At 47.8% G+C, this 17,754-nt stretch overlaps 1 pseudogene; it reads right to left on the bottom strand.

The window, feature by feature from the left end:
- Nucleotides 1-15,430: 15,430 nt before the first annotated feature.
- On the bottom strand, nucleotides 15,431-16,520 carry LOC131905768 (heterogeneous nuclear ribonucleoprotein A3-like; annotated as a pseudogene).
- Nucleotides 16,521-17,754: the final 1,234 nt, after the last annotated feature.

Here is a 17,754-nt window from a genome sequence, read left to right on the forward strand (position 1 = left end):
AGACAGATAATAGATAGACAGACAGATAGATAGATAGATAGATAGACAGACAGACAGAATGGTGAGTCCTCACCTCTTCTTCCATTACGCTGTTTCTGTCAGGTATTAGTACAGCAACCCAAAGGTAAGGAACACACTGTATAAAGAAAGCAGTGGTATGAGGGACTGGAAGGAAGGGCCAGGAGCAAAGGGGGCCTGGATGCCAGCATAGTGGGACAACGTGCTGATTACACACAAAAAATGAGAAACAATGAAGCTCAGGAGGGTCATGCTATAGCCTTCCAGAACATTCATCGCCTGAGTACAAAGAGAAGATGGAGAGGGGAGGAGTCAACTGCACTGAGTACAGTTGGGAGGCTGCCACTGTGGTCCAGGAAGAAGCGACACCAAGAGTCCTCAGTGGTGGAAAGAAAGCCTGAGCTTCAAGGGCACCAGTGCACAGAAAAACCATGGAGAAGTGTGTGGCACTTTTTTCTCCACAGAGTCCTTGGAACATTAGGACAGGCAGGCCCCAAGCCTCCCTCTCTTCTGTCCAAAGCTTCCAGCGTAGTACGTGAGGACTGCAGTTAGCCAATCGTGAAGGCACCATCTGATTTCACTCATTCAACAAATGTGTAAGCAATACCCACAAAGCTGATCCAGCTACTGGTGTCCTGAAGACACAGTTTCAGAGCAGCCCCCAGGGGAGACAGCTGCCCAAGGCCTGGGGCTCAGCCTCTCTGCAAAGAGCTGACTGAGCCCTTGTCACAGAGACTGTGGTCATTGGCTGTCGGCATTTCCTTTCTCTGGGAAAATCTATGGCGGGATGGAAGCTTCAACTCAAATAGTCTCAGAGAAGTGGGGTCTTAATTAGTGTTTGTTTTGTTGGCCTAGGAAAGCGGCAAACCATCCTGGGTGCCAGAGATCAGGACAAGGACCCAGCTGACAGAGCAGTGAGCAGACCTGGGTGTATCCTATGTGGAAGGGAGGAAGTGAAGGTAGCTAGACCGGATGGGCTACAGGAACAGAAGGATAAAAAGGGGCACTCAGTCCACCTTTGGGGGCAGGGGAAGGGGGGCCATGGGGCCCTGGAGGAGGACAAGCCACCCGAGAATAGAGGTGCCTTCAAGCCAAAAGCTTGAATGCAGAAGCACTGAACCCAATCTGAGGTGAGTTTTGAGGTTCCTAGAGAGGTCATAGAAACCCAAGGTAGACTGCTTGAACTTCTTGAGAGACTCACCACCCCTTACCCCAGAGTCCTGGCTGTACTCTGGCTGCAGAGGAACCTCCACAACTGGTCACACTGTCATCACACACCCCTGGAATGGTGACATAATACACAGACCCCATCTCTCCAAAGCTCTCCGCTGAGCTTAACACACACACAAAAATGGGAAGTTAAGACCTCTCCTGTTCTCTACACCAGCCTCTATACCCAAGTGCTAGAATTCCAGGCATGTCCCATCATGCTTAGCTTATGGTGCTTCTGATAGAGTTCAGGGTCTCGTGCATGTTAGATAAGCATGCTACCAATGGGGCTACATCCTCAGGCCTGAGAGGAGTCTCTTTAAAAAGGAATTTACAGAAGTAGAGGCAAGATTTAAGAAAATCAAAAAGGAAGGACACAGGCTTCTGGAGTCAATGATGGTGGGGGGTGGTTGACCATTCCTGAGCTTTAGGAGTAGGAGGTGAGAACAACATTCCAGGAGGAAGAACTGAAGTTAACCCATGGGAACAATAAGAAGAGAGCCAGGAATAAACACTCCACCTCCCATTGACCAACCCAAACAGAAGCTTCACGGCAAGCGAATCATGGTGTGTATATACAGGCCTACCTCCCAGGACACAGAGTGGAGTCCAGAGGGGAAGAACAAACCTAGTCGGGACAAAGGCTCAGAACTATCCAGTGGCTAGTTAGTGACAGAGGAAACTGGGTTGGCAGCCAGTGCCTTCATTTCTGCCCTGCATCTTCCCCTTGCCTCCAGGGCACTGTGGTACCCAGAGCTTCATGGCTCAGGCACCTACATGCTGCTTGATTGTGCCACCCAGTGGGATAGGTTCAGACACTGTACTCCAGCCTGAGTTCAAATTCTACCCTTGACCGCTTAAGAATGTGTGGCCTCAGACAACTAACTTCTCCCTCTTTGAGCTTCCGTTTCCTCTCCCGAGGTGAGAACGGGGGACAATGGACAACGCCTTGGTACCGTTAAATACTGCCCGCTGTTCCGAACAGTGATGTCACTCCTAACTGAATGCTGGCAGTGTATCCAGCAACATCCAAGTGGCCCTTGCTGTGGTTGCACACGGCTGGAGTGAGTTCCTAACGTGTTAGGTGTTGACATCGAGTCCCTACTGAGAGATATTAAGAGTGGGAGCATTTTCCATTCCCATACGATCACAGTGCCACACAAAAATAAAAGTATGCATGCTCTTGCAAATGTTGGGCACCTCTAGAGTTGGACAGCCCTAGACTTAGTGGGTGGCCCAAGATTGGCTCCATCCAGTGTGACCCAAAGAAGCCAAAACACTGGAAATCTTTGCTACAGGGTTTAAAGGAAGGGCCTTTGGGGGATGACTAGGGTTGGCTCAGGCCCTCAGGGTATCCACATGACTGGCTCCTGAAGGCTGTCTATAAAGAAGACCAAAAGAGACACACTCCAGTGTGGATTCCTCGTCTCTCACCATGTGACACCTTGTGCTACCTTGGAACTCTGCCAGCAAAAAGGCCACCAGCTGTCTCAACCTTGACCTCCAGAAGCACAGACAGAAACAACTCTGTTCTTTACAACCCACCCAGCATGTGGTACTGTGTTGTCAGCAACAAAAAAAAAAAAAAAAAAAAAAAAATGACCTGGACATCATTGGTTGCTCTCATTTGTCACGTTGCAGGAGGTGGGTGGGAGACAGGTCAAGAAAGGCTGGTGAAAGATTCTTCCTCAGTGCCACAGCTCCCAGCCCTGCTGACTGACCCTCATATTCTCGCTCTGGGGATGAAGAGCCCCTCTGACTTCGTTAGGCCCAAGTGTAGCATCGAGCAATACGTTAGTGTCTGCCCGAGTGCAGCATTAAGCAATACGTTAGTGTCTAACTGTGGCACTTGATAAATTTTCCATTTACCTCATTAGTTTTTACAGCCTGCAATATTGGTGAGAACACTTCCAATTAACCATATGGGAAGCTTCAGTATGGAATCACAACAATTTTTAAAAATGTGTTATTTAACCAAGTAAGCCTCGCAGCCCCCAGAAACGAAAAGCCTAGAAAGCAGGAGCGCATCCAGGAAGGGGCTTCCACGAGGCCCGGCAGCCTGGGCTTTGAGCGTCCTCACCTGGATACTTCCTTCTCACTCCCAAAGGGAGCTCCAAAATGAACCTGAGGGAAGTCAAGGCCTGGTCTACATAGTGAGTTCCAGGACAACCAGGGCTATGTAGAGACTCTGTTTAAAAAAAAAGTCTGTGACACAGAAAGTGATTCCTGCCTTACATCTAATCTAAGCACCAAAGCAGCAGAGCAGCAGGACTGCCCAAAGTGAAGTCCAAGCCACAGCCTTGCTGGGGATCAGGGACTCTGTCTACAGCTGGCTCCACTCACTGTATTGTGGGACTTGAAACAGAGACAGACTAGGACTGTCTCACTCAGTCCTTTCCCAGGGCTCCTGATTATGCTGCCTGCCTGGTCCCCACTATCAATGCCCATTCCCCAAGCTGAGCTTATTACAGAAGATGGCCCTCAGCTGTTACATGCTCCTGACACTGGGTATGGACCAAACCATGGCTTGGACCCACATGTGTTCCTAGAAGTCTCCATCCTGGAATGAAGTGTGGGGCATCCAGAAGAGGTTCATCTAGAGATACAGGCAGCCATAACCTTGACACCAGAGTTGACAAAGTCAGCATCTAGTGCTGTGGGATGTCCTGTATGCTGTAAAAATATGTTGCTATGATTGACTGATAAATAAAACACTGATCGGCCAGTAGCCAGGCAGGAAGTATAGGCCGGACTAGCAGAGAGGAGAATTGAGAGAACAGGAAGGCAGAGAGGAGAAGACACCAGCCTGCCATCCAGGGAGCATCATGTAAAGGCAGCAGGTAAAGCCACGGAACACGTGGTGACATATAGATTAACAGAAATGGGCTGAGTATAAGTGTAAGAGCTAGACAATGGTAGGCCTGAGCTAACGGCTGAGCAGTTTAATTAATATGAGCTTCTGAGTGATTATTTTATAAGCGGCTGTGGGGTCCGTGAGGCTGGACAGGACTGGAGAAAACTCCAGCTACAATCTAGAGAGATGTGGGGGAAGAGAGTCATAAGTGTGTCCTAACCCTAGGAACGTGGTGGTGGGAGGATCCTGAGTTCCAGGCCAGCCTGAGGAAAAGTCAGGAAGAAGAAGGGATGGAGAAAGAAGGTACTGGGGAGGGGAATAGGTGAAGTTAAAGAAAGAAGAGGGGAAAGAGGGTAGAGAAGAGAAGGAGAGGGCAGGGAAGGGCAAGGAAGGGTAGCTGACCCATTGATGGTACCCAGACCCCAGCATCCCAGAAGTCATCTCCATTCTTCCCTCATCACCAGGCTTCCCATCACTACCCCAGCTAATGGCAGTCTATGCCTCAGTTTCCTCATTTGTAAACTGACTTAGAACTATAACTTCTGTTTTCATCTTTTTCCTAGAGTACCAGGAAGCCCCCAGGCCCCGGTACAGACAGAGAAGCACTCAGGCCTCCTGGCTCCACTTCGGTTTCCAGGCAAACCTTTCGTTGTTAGTCTCAACAAACTGCATAGATCCCCGGACTCAGATGAGCCAGCAGCTGACATCCTGGGTTTCACACAGAGGCCTTAGGGACCACCTGGGGATTATTCCATAGGCAACTTCTATCCATGATTTCATTTGGGGACCACCAACTCCCTGCCCTTCCTTCTGTCCTGTGCTTGGTAGAGGTCCTCCAGGCAGGGAGTGTGTGGTTTTCCTATGACTCATTCTCTCTCCCTGCTCAAAGCACACAAGGCTTGGATTTCTGATCCCCACAAGCGCAGAGCCCAGGCCTAGCTGGAAGCTGGAAGACCTGGTCTAACTCAGACTAACTATAATACTAAGGCTGCCTGAACTGCAAGTCCAAGAGGCCCATGACTCCGGAACTTACTTACTGCAGGAGGCAGTGCCCTGACAACAGGTCAAGTGCAACGAATTCACACTCATCACCGAAGGCCAAGGGGCTTTGCCTCCTCCTGCCCTGGCATCTAAGTTAGCTGTGAGAGTCAGCACCCAGTCACTCAGGACCAGGCCCTTCTCTGCCCACAGTTCCCATGAGTGGGGGTGGGGAGAGACTGGCCAATAGGAGGTGACAAGGAAAGCTGGAGGGCATCAGACCCCCTGGAACAGGAGTTACAAGTGGCCATGGGCCACTATATGGGTGATGGGAATCAAACCCAGGTCCTCTGCAAGAGCATCCCATGCTCTTAACCACTGAGCCATCTCTCCAGCCCCTCAAGCTTTGTTCTTGAGGCTACAGGACAGAACAGCTGTCACAGCTCCCATCATCCACAAGTTTATCCAAGCCAAATTTGAAAGTTGAGAACAAAGATAATTTCATCTTGCTTGCTGCATTTCACCAGGAAAATAAACCCTTCCCATAACTATGTCAACGTTCATATTCTAGCCAGAAGAGGGGTGACCAGGATATTTAGCAACTCTTATTCGAGATGGGCCTACCCAGAAGTCCCCATCTTGTAGCTCCCTGAAATCTAGGCAGAGCAGGGGATAGTCCTGAAGTCACTAACCAGATGACCCTCATAGTTACTGAAGGTTCCAAGACAGGAGGGGATGGGGGTGTAACTGTTGAGTGAGCAACCAGCCATGGCTGCCTCATGCCCCTCGAGTATGACCCTGGTTTAGTCACTCCCTTCTGTTCCTCAGCTTTCTCATCTGCAAAATGAGGGAGCTTGGTGAAATTTGGGGCTTCAGGCTATTTACCAGGTCCCTTTGGTTTCAAAGATGTGCCTTGGGGCCACTGTTAGAAACAGGAGACAGGATGCTGGCCCAGGATCAACAGGGTAATTTTATTTTATTGCTTTGGAAATAAAAGATTCTGCTTGCTGGGTAGTGGTAGTGCACACCTTAATCCCAGCACTCAGAAAGCAGAGGCAGGTGGATCTCTGTGAGTTCGAAGCCAACCTGGTCTACAGAGTGAGTTCCAGGACAGTCAGAAGTATTAATTGTTACACAAAGAAACCATGTCTTGAAAAACAAAAATAAAAACAAAAAACAAAACAACAACAACAACAAAAGATTCTGCCATGTGTACTTGTGCTTGCTGGGTTGTTTTGTTTTGAGATAGGGTCTCATGTAGCCCAGGATGGCCTCAAACTCAATATATTGAAGGATAACCTTGGACTTCAAATTCTCCTACCTTCCCCTCCTAAGTGCTAGGGTTACATGTGTAAGCTACTTCCACAGTTTATCAGTGCTGTAGAAAAAAAACCCAGGGCATCATGCATGGTAGGCGAGCTCCCTACCAACTAAGCCACACCCCTAGTCCCAGGATACATTGATTTTTTTTTTTAATGTCTCTTGCAGCTTTCTCAAGGACCCAAATAGAAAGCCAGAGATCAATTTATAAAACTAGTGAATCATGATAGCACAAACCTTTAATTCCAATGCTCAGGAAACAGAGGCAGGCAGATCTCTGGGAATCTGAGGCCAGCCTGGTCTATATAGTGAGTTCCAGGCTAGCCAGGGCTACGAAGTTATACCCTGTCAGGAGAGGAGAGGGAAAGAAAGAGAGAGAGAGAGAGAGAGAGAGAGAGAGAGAGAGAGAGAGAGAGAGAGAAGAGATAAACCAGAATGGTGTTCATACAAAGAACGATCCATTCACTTTGAGGTTGTTCATAATTAACTTATAGATTGATTAAGGTTTTTTTGTTCAATGCCAGCTCCTTGTCCATCTGTAGGATATCACAGTCTCTCTGTCTTGGAGTACAAGACATTTGCCTGGACTCCGTGTTTTCTTCAAATAAGAGAAAGCAAACCCTTTACATATACACAATTATTTTAAACGACTTATCTTGTACAGGCGCATTGATCTCTGTGGGTCTTTCTCCATGGCCTCGATACTGATAGATCTCCCAGGAGATGCTCTCAGAGAGGGCAGATGCAGCCCCTAATGGATAGCTCTCCTCAGCTTCCCCTGAGGGTCTTCTCCATCTGGAACTTCCTTGTTTCTTTTGTGGATTTAACTCTGTAAGCACCATTAAGAAGACCAAACTCCCTTTACCTCTGTCATCAAAAGACCTAATCAAAGGTCCCAAGATACAGACTAAGAAAACAGTGAAGTACCAAGAACCTCCAGGACTTTGCCAAGTCTTGGCTCTCCACTGAATACTTCAACACCCTTCATAATGATCAGTTTGAATGCCAATTCACCACAAATTAGGATTACTTCAGTCGGGAGCCTCAACTGAAGACTCATCCTAATCACCTTAGTTGACTTGGGAAGACCCACCCCAAATGTGGGTGGCACCTTCTGGGAGCACCCCAGATTTTAAAGGGAGTAGGGCACAGCAGGAAGATTATTCCCTTTGGCTCCCTTGGCCTTCCCACTTGCCTCAGAATTGATCTACCTTGTGGCTGCCGCTGCTTCCCTCACTGATGACAGAACCAGTGTTTCCAGATGATCTTTGTTGACTGAGGACCAGTAGCTCTCAGGAATCCTCCAGGTTTTTGGAGCTAGATTGGGAATGCTGGCTGAGGTGCCCAGCCTCAAGGACTGAGCAATGATTGGATTTCCGCCTCTAAGATGTGAGACGGCTGTTGTGATTACTTCAACGTAAGCTGATTTAATAAAGTATATACACACAGACACATATGTATTCTTTGCTTTGTTTTGTTTTTCGAGACAGAGTTTCTCTATGAAACAACAGTCCTGACTGTCCTAGAACTCGCTCTGTAGACCAGGCTGGCCTTGAATTCAGAGATCCATCTGCCTCTGCCTCCTGAGTGCTGGGATTAAAGGCATGCACCATCACCACCTGGCTCACACATCTATCTATTCTATTGGTTCTCTTGCTCTAGAGAACCTGATTCATACAACCCCCATCAGCTGTCTCCCAGAAAAATAACTTCATCTTCTCTCCTGTGACCCAGGTATTCATAGAACAATACCAGCCCAGCCTCCAATTTGTGTGGGGTGGTGGGTGGGATGTCTGGAGAGTAAACCCAAGGCCTCACAATGCTGCATGAGTACTCTACCCTTGAGTTACTTGACCATCATCTTCTAACTTAAAACAGCTCCCCTCCCCTACACACACACACACACACACACACACACACACACACACACACACATTGCCCAGACTGGCTTTGAACTCATTTTGGAGTCTGGACAGGCTTTGAAATTATAATCTTTCTACGTCAGCCTTCTGAGTCACTGGAACTAGAAGCCTGTATTACCAGGCCAAGCCATCCCACTAGACCCAGGATTTGTGTAGCCCCTTTGTAACAGAGGTCTATGGGACCCTGGAGGCTGTGCTGTCCAATCAGCACCTCACATTTTTCCTGGCTGCAAATAAGTCACCGCATCCCCATTTTACAGATGACAAAGAAACAAAGACCAGAGGTGCCGAATGGGTAGAGGTCTCATACAAGGTCATACAGGTAATTTGACAAGGTCAACGCTTGAATTTAGCGCAGATGTTTCTGAACTGAATGTCCCCACAGGGACTGACTGTACTGATAGAGTTGATGTTCTAACTCCTCCATGAGTGCCTAGTTCCTCTTATTCCTCCCTCTCCTCACTCTCTCCCTCTTCCCCCCTCCTTCCTCATTGCCTCATGATTCAGCACAGATGAAACGAGAGGTCCAATGGCCAGACGTCACAGGATTTGTCAGGGTACTTGTTAAATGTCAGTTCTCTGTGTCAATCATCTGTGCCACGTGAAAAATGAAGGCAGTTTCACACTGAAACATTGCGGAGCTGGGTTTTGGTTTTTTGTTTTTGTTTTTGTTTTTGTTTTTCCAAGACAGGGTTTCTCTGTGCAGCTCTAGTTGTCCTGGAACTCACTTGTAGACCAGGCTAGCCTCAAACTCAGCGATCCTCCTGCCTGTGCCTCCCGAGTGCTGGGATTAAAGGAGTGTGTCACAACCGCCCAACTTCAGTGCAATTTCTACCTGGTATTTCCCTGGCAGATCAGTGTGCTATGCTCACATTGCTCATTTACAGTGAGGCCTGCATCCAGGATGTCCTCGGGCCCAGGAGGGTGGGGTGTAGATAGTAGGAACCATGCACTTGATTGCATAGACTTAGGGTGACCCGGACTCCCTCCAGCAGCCAAGCAGCAATGTCTGCACTGGGCTTCTGGCCTTGGGCTTTCCATCAACTGGCCTTGTTCCCAGGGGACATTGATTCCCTCTGGAATGGTGGGACCTTTTGTGGGACAATCAGATGGTTCTGAAGAGACCACACATGAAGCTCATTTGGGGAGTTCCCCCAAGCAACTTGAGAATCTTCGTCCTGTGTCACAACTCTCGGGTGACTCACGAAGGCCAGAATATCCAGGCACATGTCCTCTCTAATCCTCTCAAAGTGGGGAATCCTTTACCCTCCTCTACCCAAGGAATGCCTTGTGGTCCCTGAGCCCAACTTGGTGACAAGCATCTCCAGCTGGCCAAACCCAGCACAGTGGCTCTGTCTTAACACCATGGCTGGCTCCAAGATTCTGCCCTTGGGGAGGGCTGGATCGTCAGCACTCAGTCCCATGTCCTGTACCTGCCACATCACCACTGGCCAGATCACAGCAGGACGACAGGCCAGACCACACAACCGCTTCACCAGGCACACGCTTCCCCCCAGGAGCAGCAGCAGCTGTTTCAAAGCTGGTTTATGAACTTGCAGTCATTCTGTGACGAAGCCTGGGGAGCGGAGATGACAGCCGCCCTTGTTTCCCGTAACTGCAATGGGCCTTTCCGAAAGGACGGGCAAAGATAAAAATCCATGAAAGTCACAAAGCCAGTTTATGTGAAAGGAATGACAGCCTATAAAGTCAAACATAAATAAACAACTCCAAACTATTGGGAAGCTAGCTGGCTGGAGCTCTCTAACTCAGGGAACATTGGAGTCATGTTTGGAGGACAGAAGGGGCCTTAGGAAACCCCTCCCTGGTCTTTCAGGAACCAGAGCTAACTTGGAGACCCTCAGCCCATCCAGGCAGATCCTATGATTGCACCAGCCAGACAAAACCTGGGGCCTATAGCAGGTTCTCTGTGAAAAACACCCAGATCTGCAATATCCCTGCAAATATTTCCTATTTTTAATAACATAGTATCAATTTGCAAACAGAGTAATGATCTCTGTTACTTTTCAGGAAATTATGTTTAATATCATTTACTAGAGCTAAGGAAGAACAATTTAATTGAAAGAGCCGCTCTGAACCATATTTAACCTCACATGTACTAAATGGAGTGTCTCGGAGATAAGTTATGGTTTTTAATTTAACGTAAACTAGTCTGCGCATAAGCACTATTTTGTTGCCGCACTAATAATGACTGGTTTGGGCTTAGGAAGTTCGAGGGTTTTTTGTTGTTTTGGGGGGTCTTGTTTTTTTTTTTTTTTCTGATTGACTCTTTTCTCTGATGAGGAAGAAAACGTTCCTTGTGAAGTTTAAACATGATCTGGGGGTTTTTCACACAGACTCTCAGCGAGGGGTTTACAGCCTGGCAGACGCACAGCCTCAAGACGTCAGTGCCCCTAACGTGAGCTACTTCATGCTAGGTAAAAGCCCCAGTTTCTGAGAAGTGCCCATATTTCACTGGCAGGGCTGATGCCTCGCCAGGCTGGCTCCTTCACCCCTGATTAATGAATGCCAACCACTGTAGTGGCACGTTCAATGAACTTTAGTGCTCGCCAAGATTAATAGCTGGATGAGAAACACTGGGACTTTATTATTCATATAATTCACTTGAAGGGATAATCCCAGGAAAATGTAGTGTGTGGCTGAAGTTAGTCATTTGACAGTAATCGATGGGAATCCAGCCGGAGGGAACAGGTGCAGCATCTCACAGCCTAGCTACCCACAATGAGGGCTCAGGTAAACTGGGATCGGCCTGGTAGAACAGCTGCTTGCTCACCCATTGGTGGTCCAGAAGAGTTTGCTTCCAGGCCCTCCTCTCCCCACGCCTGACTCTGCAGGTCCTCAGGTGGCTGGCCTGTTGCTACCCTGTTTGACTTCCTTCATCTTTTCTTTGGCTTATGTTCTGGTCAACAGAGCGTCGGTGTTGTGACTCCCCCCCCCTCCCCCCATCTCCGTTTGAGTTTCTGTCTTTTCCACAGGCAGTACTCTCTAGGGAAAAGCATCAACAAGATGACTGCATGCCTCTGGCCAAGTGTTTAGCTCAGAAACAAACACATAGGAACTGGAGAGATGGTTCAGCTTTCAAAAGCACCTGCTGCTCCTCCAGAGGACCTAAGTAAAGTTCCCAGCACCCATATCAGACAGCTCACAACCAGTTGTAACTCCAGCTCCCGATGGTCCAATACCCTTTTCTGGCCTCTGCAGGCAACGGCACACATGTGTGCATGTACACATAGACACACAGACATACTCATAAATAAAAATAAAAAAGTAAGTAATGGACACATGGCCTAATCAGGGCCAATGAGAGATGGCAAGACAGATGATAGACAGGGAGTTTGAAAGCTCAGGAGCCACCATGCCAACACAGGAGGATAAGGGTGAGGCCATTTAGGTCTTTGGTGCATGATGCTAGGCGTAATTCTGAACACTGAACACTTTTCAATATGTGAGTCATGGCTGACCCTTGAAGCCACTTTGAATGAGATGTTTTCCTTAGGAATCCTTAGTAAAATGATGAAAAGACAAGGAATCTTAGCTAGAGGCATCACGACTGGGGTCTCTCCCCCACCCTCAAGACTCCTGAAATGGTCTGGTAATGTGTGTCTTCAAGCTAGAAGCCATCTAGGGCCAGTGAAATGGCTTAGTGGATAAAGGCTGCCAAACCTGACAATTGGAGTTCTGTCCCCAGGTCCCATATGGAGAAAGGAGAGAACTGACGCCTGCAAGTTGTTCTCTCACCTCCACACGTGGATCATGGCACACATGTGACTCTTGCCCCAATAGATAAAAAATAAATGTAATTTGAAAAGTTTTAAAAATAATTTGAGTGCTGCAGAGTTATATCAGTAGTTAAGAACACTTGTTCTTGCAAAGGGACCTCAGTTTAGTTCCCGGCACCCACATGGTGGCTCACAATCATCTGTAACTCCAGTTCCAGGAAATCAAACACCCTCTTCTGACTTTGGCACGTACCAGGCACACATGTAGCACACATACATATGTGCAGGCAAAAAACTCATACACCTAAAATAAATGAATCTAAATTTTTTTTGGACAGAGTTTCTCTGTACAACAGTCAGTCCTGGCTGTCCTGGAACTCACTTTGTAAACCAGGCTGGTCTTGAACTCACATAGATCTGCCTCTGCTTTCCGGGTTCTGGAATTAAAGAAGTATGCCACCACATCCTACTAAAAATTTTTTTTAAAGATTTATTTATTTCATGTGCATTGATGTTTTGCCCGCATGTATGCCTGTGTGAGGATGTCGGATCCCCTGGAACTGGAGTTACAGACAGTTGTGAACTGCCATGTGGGTGTCAGGAATTGAACCTGGGTCCTCCGGAAGAACAGCCAGTGCTCCTAACCATTGAGCCAACTCTCCAGTCCCTGCTAAGAATTTTTTTAATAATTATTTGGGCCATTTAATAGCCTGCCAATGGACTCATTTTCAACTCAAGTTATTGGGATATCAGTTCCCCTTGCCCACACCTCAGGCTCCCTGACACAGCGCTGAGCTGTCGGTGCAGACTGTTCCTGGGCTTCTAGGCTCTGTCACTGTGGTCTCAGGCAACATAGACCCATCACCTCTTTCATCTTCAGACCTGAATCTGCACACATCACCAAGGACAGAATCGATGGACAGACAGCTGAAGGGTAAGTCACATTGCAGAAGGACATCACCTATGGACCGTTCACACACAAACACTAGAGTGTCTAGAGAGGCACACGTGTGGGCAAGATGTCAAGCCTGAAGAGGAAGGCTACAGGCCAGGTTCCTGTCAGCAGCTCCCTCTCGGCAGAGGGGGAGGAGAAAGGTGCTGACCAGGGTCATGAAGGAAGTCTCTGCAGGATCTGCAGTGTTTCATTTCTGAAACAGGCCTAAAAGCTAGGGGTGCAGCGCATTTCAGTTGGCAGCACGACTTCCTGACATGCATGAGACCCTGGGTACAGTCTCTAATGCCACCTGAAGCTAAGCATGCTGATGCATGCCTGTATCCCAGCTCTTGGAAGGTGGAGACAGGAGGATCAGAAGTCGAAGCTTATCATTGGCTACCTTGTAAGTTGAAGGCTAGACTACTACATGAGACTCCACTCCTACCCCCACCTCAAAATAAATGAGTAAATAAATAATAATATGTAGCTAGAGTTTTCCTGCCTGGCCCACAGTCAGGACAAATCTCTCTTACCTGCCAGTCCCACATCCGCTCAGACCCGACCAAGTAAACACAGAGACTTATATTGCTTACAAACTGTATGGCCATGGCAGGCTTCTTGCTAACTGTTCTTACAGCTTAAATTAATCCATTTCTATTAATCTATACCTTGCCACATGGCTCGTGGCTTACCGGCATCTTCACATGCTGTTTGTCATCTTGGCGGCTCACAGTGTCTCTAACTCAGCCTTCCACTTCCCAGCTTTATTCTCCTCCTTGTCCCACCTATACTTCCTGCCTGGCCACTGGCCAATCAGTGATTTATTTATTGACCAATCAGCAACACACTTGACATACAGACCATCCCACAGCAATAATAAATAAATGAATAAATAAATAGATAGATAGATAGATAGATAGATAGATAGATAGATAGATAGATAGATAGATAGATAAAGCAAGCAAGCAAAACAGACCTGACATCGTGAAAGTACCAACAGGCATGGATTCTGGTGTGCTGGGCAAAGGTGATGGGTGAATCATGCTCTCAGATACTATGATTCTTCTCAAGCTTTCCTTTTTTTTTTCTATTTTGTGTGTATGAATGTTTAGGTACCACATGTATGCTCAGTGCCCCTGAAGATACCAGAAGAATCCCCTGAACTATAGTTACAGATGGCTACGAGTTGCTGTTAATTCCACCAGTGGAGAATAAGACCACTACCACAATTTAAAGCCAAACTTGAAGCAGGCTTTAATTAAATACTGGCAAGGTCCATCTCTAGATTTCCAGAAGATGGCCCCAAATCAAGTTTTGCAGCAGCTTAACTATTTTCCATCAGGTCCAATCAGGGGCAAGCATACATCCTGATGTATTTCCTGCCTGTGTACCTCCTGCCCCCATGTGATCAAAAGCACCTCAGTGCAGATGGGTCAAACAAACTTGTTTAGGGGAGTGAAAACATGTGGCTTGTTATTTCCCATAAGCAATAGCCTCCAGCATTTCAGGAACTATCTGTCCCTGGGCAAAGGGCTTGCAGATCAGAGACATTTTTGTTTCATGGATCTCTTAGGCATAGTAGTTAAAATGTAACTTTGGCTCTCACACTGCCACATAGGTACTGGGAATCGAACCTAGGTCCTCTGGAAGAGCAGCCAGTGCTTTTAACTTCTCTGTCATCTTTCAAGCCTCTGGATTTTTTTTTTAAATAGGGTCTCATGTAACTCAGAATAGCCTCAAAATCAACAGATAGTCAAGCATGGTCTTGAATTTCTCCTGCCTCTACCTCCCATGTGTTCGGATTATAGGCACGCACCACCATCCAGCTGTGAGTTTTTGTTCTAAAATCAAACACAGCCCCCACAACCAGTGCGAAGAGTTACCAGCTGAGATGATTGTTGGACCCTGGGAGTGGAAGGTCCTCCTGAGGAAGATCCTGACCATGGCTTTTACCTTGGTCTTTAGGAGTCAACTTGGAACTGGGCAGTGGTGGCACATGCCTTTAATCCCAGCACTCGGGAGGCAGAGGCAGGCAGATCTCCGTGAGTTGGAGGCCAGCCTGGTCCACAGAGTGAGTTCCAGGACAGCCAGGGCTGTTACACAGAAAAACTTTGTCTCAAAAAAAAAAAAAATCCTTAATCTTTTATTTCTGGTACCGTTACCACAATTTACAGGACAATATACCTGAAGCAATGAAAAGAAAACGAAAAAGACAAAGCTACAACAGGTAAAAGACGGCAGGAGTGTCCATCTAATCGACATGACATTGCCTGAATCAATAGCTGGACGTTTCATCAACCGTGGCTGTGACAGTCCTGAACAAGAAGGGTTTCCTGTTTAAGCCGCAGTAACTCTTCTGACTATGGATCATCGCTCCTTCTGTGGCAGATTTTTACAGTTCCTCTAATCATTTAGGACGACCTGTAGCTTTCCTGACAATTCCTCACGCTCTCTCCTGCTAAGAACTGGAGCCTTTTCTGCTGTTTCTGCTACCGTATCCACCACCTCCGCCCCCAGATCCATAGCCACCCCCATGGGGACCGCCTGAGCTTCTTCCACCAAAACTGACCGCCTTCCTGGGCCCATAATTTGATTGCTGTTGTCCACTATAATTTCCAACAACGTTATGATTCCCACCACCACCATAGTTACCTCCACCAAAATTTCCTCCTTTATTGTAACCATCATATCCTCCTCCTCCACCACCATGGTTTCCATATCCTGGTCCACCACCACTGGATCCTCCTCCCCTACTGTAGCCAGGACCACCACCATAGCTGCCACCATCACCTCCAAACCCATTACATCCACCATCACCACCTCCATAACTACCTCTGCTGCCAACACCTCCGCCACCATAGCCTCCTCTTCCACCAAAGTTTCCACCACAACCACCATTACCTCCACCACCTCCAAAGTTTCTTCCACGACCCTTAAAGTTGCCAGATCCACCTCCACAACCTCTCTGTGACCCAGCAGATTGCATCTCTTGTTTAGAAAAGGCCTTTTCCACTTCACAGTTATGCCCGTTAATAGTGTGGTATTTCTGAACAACAATTTTGTCACCTGGGTCCTGGTCATCAAACGTTACAAAAGCAAATCCTCTCTTTTTTTCCACTCTGCCTGTCTTCTATAACTTCCACAGTTTCAGTCTTACCATACTTTTCAAAGTGGTCTCTCAGGTTATATTCTTCTGTAATAACGTTATTCTTCTTTAATTCCACCAACAACCATTGTCTTCCCTGTTAAGCGGGCACCAGGCTTTACTGAATCCTCTTTAGAAGTGGCTCTTCGGTTCCACCACACGCCCATCAACCTTGCGTGGCCGAGCACACATTGCAGCATCCACCTCTTCAACACAAGAGTAGGTCACAAAACCAAAGCCCCTGGAAGGTTTTGTTTGGGGAATCTCTCATTACCACGCAGTCTGTAAGTGTGCCCCATTTCTCAAAATGTTCTCTTAAGCTATCATCTGTGGTTTCGAAGCTCGGACCACCAATAAACAGCTTCCTTAACCGTTCTGGTTCCTTTGGATCGTGGCTCTCCATTCTGAGACCGGATTCGCCTCTTCCAACTCAAGTTCAATATTATTTCTAGTTTTTTAATTTAAAAAAATACACTAAACGTAAAGAGCTGCAAAAGTCTAAGAAAAACATGACTACCTGTGACCTCTCTCTACAGCTGGTACCCACTCTGGACAGTTAATTGGCCCCTTGTACAGCAGCTACAAAAGACAATACTCTTCCGGACCTCAATATAAACTTTTAAATGAATTTGGGAGTCAGGGAAGGGCTGATGGTCAGCCTTGATTGTCAACTTGCCTAGATGTAGATACCATGGAAACACACCTCTGCGTGTGTCTATGAGGGGTTTTTCTAGATTAGGTTAACTGAGGCAGCCCCAGCCTGTGGTTGGGGTCCTAGACTGTGTAAAATGGAGAAAGTGAACTGAGCACAGACATTCTTCTCTTTGCTTCCCGACTGCAGACCCAGGTGACCATCTACCTCACACTCCTGCCGCCGTGACTCCCCCGCCGTGATGGACTGTACCCTCCAACTGGGAGCCAAAATGAGCCCACTTCCCTCAAGTTGCTTTTTGGTACCTAACACCAGGCACGCCGCTTGATGGCTGGTTTCTCTGTTGGGACCAAATGAACAACAGCAAACCCTCATGTTCACCACAGGCAGGTGCGTGTGCGAAACGCTTTCAGAACACCAACTCCTTCAGGCCCCCACAACCCAGTAAAGCAGGTGGCTGTTAAAATCCCCACTTTCCAGAGGAGGAAACTGAGGCCCAGGGAAATAAGAGTCTGCCTGGGGTCACGCAGCTGGCATGGACATCTGGGTTTCAAAACGGGAAGATCCTTTTCTCCCCTGCTGCCCTGCTTCTCAAGGGGGCTGCCATCTGCCGAAAACAAGCCAGCGTGTGTGTGGCCACGATGCGTGCACTGTGTGTTCTCAGACGTAGCTCTCTCCACCCACGCAGTAAAGACTCTCACTCAGCCATCCCATCGTACCGGTGGGGTTCAGAGAGGGGCATCACACTGAAGAAAAGGCCGGTGTGGCTGACTTCCGACCCCAGCTCTTCCCCTCAGCTGGGGGTCTTTGAGGCCATAGGATTTCTGAGCTGGCTCATTCCTGACCCTTGTGATATTTTCCATGCCGAGCCAGGCAGCCAGCGAGCCCTGGATAGCTCTGCACACGTCTCCTTGGCAGAGGTTAGCTCTGAAGGCAGCGTAGGCCTCCGCATCCCAGCCAGCCTCCCGCTGGCGAGTTCACCCGA

The sequence above is a fragment of the Peromyscus eremicus genome, chromosome 1 (assembly GCF_949786415.1).
Source record: "Peromyscus eremicus chromosome 1, PerEre_H2_v1, whole genome shotgun sequence".
Lineage (NCBI taxonomy): Eukaryota > Metazoa > Chordata > Mammalia > Rodentia > Cricetidae > Peromyscus > Peromyscus eremicus.